General features: G+C 38.5%; 1 pseudogene; it reads right to left on the reverse strand.

Moving 5' to 3' along the window:
* Nucleotides 1–4,324: 4,324 nt before the first annotated feature.
* LOC100995447 (nuclear receptor coactivator 4-like) lies at nt 4,325–5,630 on the reverse strand (annotated as a pseudogene).
* Nucleotides 5,631–7,434: the final 1,804 nt, after the last annotated feature.

The raw sequence follows: 7,434 nt of genomic DNA on the forward strand, positions 1-7,434 counted from the left end.
GTGTCAATAATATGTCTAATATTGTCAGTGTTGTGTTAAGGTCTCCCATTGTTATTGTGTGGGAGTCTAAGTCTCTTTGAAGGCCCCTAAGAGCTTGCTTTATGAATCTGGCTGCTCCCGTGTTAGGTGCATATATATTTAGGATAGTTAGGTATTCTTGTTGAATTGAACCCTTTACCATTATGTAATGCCCTTCTTTGTCTTTTTTGATCTTTGTTGGTTTAAAATCTGCTTTGTCTGAAACTAGGATTGCAACCCCTGTCTTTTTCTGTTTTCCATTTGCTTGGTAGATTTGTCTCCATCCCTTTATTTTTAGCCTGTGTTGTCATTGCATGTGAGATGGGTCTCTAAAAGACAGCATACCAATGGGTCTTGGTTCTTTATCCAGCTTGCCACTTGTGCCTTTTAATTGGGGCATTTAGCCCATTTACATTCAAAGTTATTATTGATATGTGTGTGTTTGATCCTGTCATCATGATGTTAGCTGGTTACTTTGCAGACTTGTTTATGTGGTTACTTTATAGTATCACTAGTCTGTGTACTTCAGTGTGTTTTTGTAGCAGCTGGTAACGGTCTTTCCATATTCAGTGCTTCCTTCAGGAGCTTTTGTAAGGCAAGTCTTGTGGTAATAAATTCTCTTAGCATTTGCTTGTATAAGAATGCTAGTGATTTTTGTACATTAATTTGGTATCCTGAGACTTTACTGAAGTTGTTTAAAAACTTTACTGAAGTTGTTTAAAAACTTGACTGAAGTTGTTAAAGAATCTTATTTCTCCTTTGCTTATGAAGCTTTATTTGGCTGGATGTGAAATTCTGGGTTGGAATTCTTTTCTTTAAGAATGTTGAATATTGGCCTCCAATTTCTTCTGGTTTGTAGGTTTCTATTGAAAGGTCCACCATTAGTCTGATAAGCTTCCTTTTGTAGGTGACCTGACCTTTCTCTCTAGCTGCCTTTAACAATTTTTCTTTTATTTCAACCTTGGAGAATCTGATGATTATGTGTCTTGGGGATGATCTTTTTGTGAAGTATCTTAGGGGGTTTTCTGCATTACCTCAATTTGAACGTTGGCCTCTCTAGCTAGGTTGGGAAAGTTCTCATGAATGATATCCTGAAATATGTTTTTCAAGTTGTTTACACTCTCCCTATTTCTTTAAGGGACAAAAATGAGTGATAGATTTGGTTTCTTTACATAATTTCATGTTTCTTGGAGGTTTTGTTTGTTCCTTTTCATTCTTTTTTCTCTATTTTTGTCTGATTGTCTATTATCAGAAAGCCAGTCTTCAAGCTCTGAGATTCTTTTCTCCACTTGATCTATTCTGCTACTAATACTTGTGATTGCATTATGAAATTATTGTAGTGTGTTTTTCAGCTCTGTCAAGTAATTACATTCTTTTCTATACTGGCTATTTTATCTGTCAGCTACTGCATTGTTTTATCATGATTCTTAGCTTCCTTGGATTAGGTTTCAATGTACTCCTGTAGCTCAGTTATCTTCATTCCTGTCCATATTCTGAATTCTATTTCTGTTATTTCAGTCATCTCAGCCTGGTTCAGAACCCTTACTAGAGAGTTGATATGGTTGTTTAGAGGAAAGAAGACACTCTGGCTTTTTTAGTTGTCATGGTTCTTGTGTTGATTCTTTCTTATCTTTGTGGACTTATGTTCCTTCTATCTTTGAGGGTGCTGACCTTGGGATTTTTTTTTTCTTTTATCCTATTTGATGACTTTGAGGGTTTGATTTTGGTGTAAGGTGGATTCGGCCAACTGGCTTTGTTTCTGGAAGATTTTAGGTGGCCAACACTCAGATCCTAACTTTGAGACTGCGCACTCTAACTCTGGGGGACTTGTATTGGGCTCCAAATTTGTTCTCTGGCTCCTTGAGGTTAGGAATCTACTTTGCTGATTGGGGGTGGGGAGTGAGGTGCTCCGACACTGCTGGTCACTACACTCCGATGGGTGGTGTCAGCCAAAGCATTTCTTAGTGCACTGACAATGGGATCCTTCCTCATTCATACATGCCAGCAGCGTCAGTAGTGGCAGCTGCGGCAGGGTGCTCACAGGTGCCGGGGGTGCCTGCCTCCCTGCAGGCATTCACCACAGTGGTGGAGGCAATGCAGCTGTTGAGGACCCTGCTGGCAAATGTGTGAGCAGTCACATTGGTGGTGGTTTTGGCTTGGGGTGGGATGCCGGTGGGCACAGGTCTGTGTGACTTCTCTGTGCTCTGTAAGCAGGAGCGGTCTAAAATCAGTGTCATTTCAGTTTACAAAAGCAGAGTTTACTAAATTGTCATGGGTTAAAGAAGTATAAAAAGAGAGGGAATGGCTTTCTTATAGATTCAGAAAACAGAACATTAAAACAAAAACAATATTCCAGCTAACCCCAATAAAATTTCTCTTATCAGTATATTCAGTCCTATAATTAATTCTTGTTCCTCTGGATCTTGGGTTAGCAATCGCATGAAGCTGTCTGCTTCTCAACTAAAAAGAGTTCTAGAAATCTTGCCTTAGCCCACAGGTGCAGTCTGAGTGTTGTCTAAGTTATGTTACATCAGAAGACTGTACCCAAGAGTCTATTCTTTGAAATGTCAATAGTTTGAAGTACCTAGTATAGTCCTTTTCCGGGAAGCTTTATTTAAGACATAAACTCTCGCCTTCACTTTATAGCATTACCTCAGGGATGTATTAGAGTAAAACAAAAACCATTTGTAGGTAACAAAGACATATGGCTGCGGTTAATTTCTTTCTTTTTTCCTTTTTTTTAAGGGCTGTTTTGCTTTTAATGAAGGCAGATACAAAATGCATCAATGCAAAAGAAACTTTTATATACTCATTAACATAGTGAGTAATGTAAATTACATTTTGATAATGTAAAATACAGTATGTTTGTTAGGCCTCAAAAAAGAAACCACAGAGTTAGCTGCAACTTACGGTAACTGGAAAAGCTCCTTAGGTTGTTTTTACCCACCACCTTTATTACAATAGTTCTAAATGATATCTGGGGAGGGGATTAAAAAATAATACAAAGCTCTTTTCAGCTGTGGTTCAAAGAACTCTAGTGAAGCTGTATGGCAATGACATTGTGGGACCATGAAATTTCCCCAGAAGTATTTCTAATAATATAGGCAGTTAAGAAGCTTAATAGTTTCAAAGTCTGGAAAGCAGCAAAAATATCTTAGAGAATTTAAAAACATTATAAACCTCTCTTCTCTCCTACAGAGACATTTTAAAGCATGGACATAACTTTAAGGATATTGAAAAAACATCAGTAGTTTTCATAAAGCTTCAATGAATACCCCAAGGCACAAGTGTTGAAAATGGTCTGTTCACAAAATGTCACTGCGTTGTACTTTTGGAGGTCCAGATATACTGTGCTTGCAGTGAGAGGACAACTTTATCCCTAGTTAAAAGCACCAGATGTGTCAAGCTCAGCTTCCATTTACACAGGATGCACCCAAAATCCCTACGATAGTGAATGGTTCAAGTACTAGACCACATTTCCAACGTCTTGCCTATTTGCTTAGTCGGCACTGAGGTTCTTTTAAACCCTGTAGGTCTGTAGAATATTTTGAAAGGCCAGAACTACCCTGAAAATAGTCTTGAAATAATACAGAGCCCTTCTAAAAGAGCTCACTGGATACTTTAATAACATTTACAGAAAAAAATAAAGACAATAGCTGAGTTTCTTTCAAGTGAAGATGAAAAATAATGTAGAACTAGCATGTAGGCTAAAATGTTTGGTAGTTAATGTCAAAAATTGCCAAGATTATTAATGTATATTTTTGGTAATCACTATTGGCCAGGTTAATTTTTTTTGTAAAATATACAATATTTTAACAGAACAGAAAAATCATTATTTTGACCACTAACAGAAGAAAACCCACAGCAAGAGAAGCATCTATAGGGCAATTAAAAGTTACGGAAGTTTACTAGCTTTAGAATACATCAATACACTTCAATTATAGAAATATTTCATTTTTAAGACTAGAGTGCTTTAATGTACTTTTAGTAACAACCCAATCTAAGGAGACTTGGAGGCTTGTGAAAAAGACGGGTCCACCAAGATGCTGCATTTCTAGTGTAGGGTGGATTAATACTTCTGTAAGAAGGAAGGAACTGAGTCACCTCAGCATTGCTAAACAGGGTTTTTCTTTTAAACAGTAACTCAATCTCATGACTCACCTCACTTCACTAGTACAAAATTAGGCAGGAGAAGAACTAAGCTCACTGGTCAGACTCAGAAACAATGATTTGGCAACCTGTAGTCACTCACCTCATGATGTGTGATGATCGGCAGAAAACTGCTCAACTCTTGCTGTCCATTCCTTCACATCTGCAGAGGAGTTTGGTGTAACCACTTCTCTTTATCAACTTAAGCTGCATACAGGCAAAAAGGTCACAAACTGCAGGGAGGCCGAAAAGGTCTAGGAGGAAATTATATTCCTCCTGTAGAGGTGAATTAAGTAATACTTCCTGGGCCTTCTTTCCAAGCAGCCACTTGTCTTTGACAGAGGATAACTGGCTGAGGTTGCCCATCTTCTTCCTGGCAGGACCCAGTCAGCTGTGTTAAAGGGACACCAGGAAGTGGTCATGGGGCTTTTAGGCTTTGGTTTGCCAGCTCTGTCTTCCTTGGGACTTCCTTTTTTGTATGGCGGCCAGATAAGCCACTCTGACAGCTGTTCTTTATGACTTGGAAGGAATCAGAAATTCTAGAAGGAACCATTACCTTTAGTGCCTGTGTTCTCTTCTTTTCTAGAAGGACAGAGCCACATGTTCAGGGAATCTTTATGCTTCTCAGGCTCAGGTTTGGGTTCCTCAGGCATCCCATTTTTATCCTTTCCTTCTTTCTTCAGAAGCCACTTGCACAGAGCTTCCTTCTCACAATTCTCATCACACACACACTTTGCAAAGCTTGTGCAGGGCTCATTGGCTTTGCACATCTCCTCTACCTTACATGGGTCATGATGCTTCTGGACAGGCCAATCCCAGTAACCACACTGGGGGTGGACAATGGTGTTTTGGCCTCCAAGTGGTCATTCAGGCAGTTCAGATTGCCAGGTTTTCAATCTCCACCCCCTTGGGCTTGTTGCCCTGACAGTTGGTGCGGGAGTTGGTCTTGACAAGCCAATCGTTCACATTGTAGGACTAGCACAAGTGCTTAAACTTCTCACTGGTTTCATGACTGCCATTCTCAGGCTTCTCCAGCTTCTGGGGTTCCTAGGGAGTCACCAACCAATCTGATAGATCTGTCTCATCTTGTTCAGGAAACTCTTGATCTTCAGTTTCAATGGAGAAAGAACTGGTAGTGGAATGGCTGTTACACTTTTGATAACTTGGTTTTTCAGGAACTTCCTGTCACTGACTCTTGAGGAGCCAGTTTTCTAAGCCCTTTAGGTTTTCCCAGACACTACTGAAGAAATTGCAGGCTCTTGCAGAAGTCTGATTATTCTCCAAGGTCTGCTTTTGGGTGAGTCAGTCCAGACAGTCACTGGCAGGTTTGCTTCCAAGGAGCCATTTGCTGAGAGGAACAGTTGTGATGCTGGATTCTGCTCTTGCATTGGGATATAGCCTCTTTTCTTCAGGAAAGGCCCAATATTTGATGAACTAGCATGATCCATCAAGTGCTCAGGAATTTGAATGGTTTTGAGAGACACAAATGTGGTGATGGTCTGATGCAGAGCAGTTGTGTCTGCTTCAAAGAGTAGGACAGTTGAATATTCAGGCTTAAAGGTCAAACTGCCCAGTCTCTCCAGGCACACAGAGACTTGATTGGCTAGAGCTTTGTTTTGGGTACACTCTAATCAATTATTCTTAATTATAGTCACCCTACTCTGCTATCAAATGCCAGAACTTATTCCTTTTATCTAACTGTATTTTTGTACCCATTAACCAACCTCTTTTTATGTCCCCTTCCCACTCTTCTTGGCCTCTGGTAACCATCATTCTACTGTCTACTGCTATGAGATCCACTTTTTAAGCTCTCATATAAGAGTGAGAGCATGGAATATTTGTCTTTCTGTGCCTGAGTTATTTTGCTTAACATAATGTCTTCTATTTCCATCCATGTTGCTTCAAATGACAGAATTTTATTATTTCTTATGGCTGACTAATATCCCATTGAGTATATGTACCACATTTTCTTTATCCATTCATCTGTTGAGGGCACTTAGGTTGCTTCCAAACCTTGGTTATTGTGAATAGTGCTGCAGTAAACACAGTAGTGCAGATATCTCTTTGATATACTGATTTCCTTTCTTGTGAACATATACCCAGCAGTGGAATTACTGGATCATATGGTAGTTTTATTTTTAGTTTTTTTTGAGCAATCTCCATACTGTTTTCCATAATGGCTATGCTAGTTTACATTCCCAGCAACAGTGTGTATGTATGTGTGAGTTCCCCTTTCTTCATATCATCTCCAGCATTTATTATTTTTTGTCTTTTTGATAACAGCCATTCTAACTGGGATGAGATGATATATTATTGTGGTTTTAATTTGCATTTCTCTGATGATTAGTGATGTTGAGCATTTTTTCATACACCTACTGGCTATTTGTATGTCTTATTTTGAGAGATGTCTATTCAGCACATTTTAAAATCTGTCTATTTTTAAATCTGATTTTTTTTGCTAAGTTGTCTGAGTTCGTTGTATATTCTGAATATTAATCCCTTGTCAGGTGAATAGTTTGCAAATATTTTCTCCCATTCTGCAGGTTCTCTTTTCACTCTGTTGTTTTCTTTGCTATGCAGAAGCTTTTTAGTTTGATATAATTCCATTTGTCTGTTTTTACTTTTGTTGCCTGTGCTTTTGATGTATTTTCCATAAAATCTTTGTACACATCGATGTCTTGAAACATTTTCCTCATGTTTTCTTCTAGTGGTTTCACAGTTTTGCATCTTACATGTACATCTTTAATCAATTTTGAGTTGATTTATTGTAGATGGTGAGTGATAGGAGTCTAGTTTCATTTTTCTGCATATAGATATTCAGTTTTCCCAGCACCATTTATTGAAGAGGCTATCCTTTACCCACTGAATGTTCTCAGCACCTTTGTTGAAAATCAGCTGGTTGTAAATACCCAGATTTATTTCAGGGATCTCTGTTTTGTTCCATATGTGTCTTTTTATGCCACACCATGCCCTTTTGGTTACTATAGCTTTGCAGTATATTTTGAAGTCAAGTATGTTGCCTCCAGTTTTGTTCTTTTTGCTCAGGATTTCTGTGGCTATTTGGGGTCTTTTGTGGTTCCATATACATTTTAAAATTGCCTTTTATATTTCTGTAAATAATGCCATTGGAATTTTGATGGAGATTGCATTGAATCTCTAGAACACTTTTGGTTGCGTGGTCATTTTCACAATATTAATCCTTCCAGTCCAAGAACATGGTACATTTTTCAATTTGTTTGTATTCTCTTTAATATCTTCCACTGGCAT

Source organism: Pan paniscus, chromosome 15 (genome assembly GCF_029289425.2).
Source record: "Pan paniscus chromosome 15, NHGRI_mPanPan1-v2.0_pri, whole genome shotgun sequence".
NCBI lineage: Eukaryota > Metazoa > Chordata > Mammalia > Primates > Hominidae > Pan > Pan paniscus.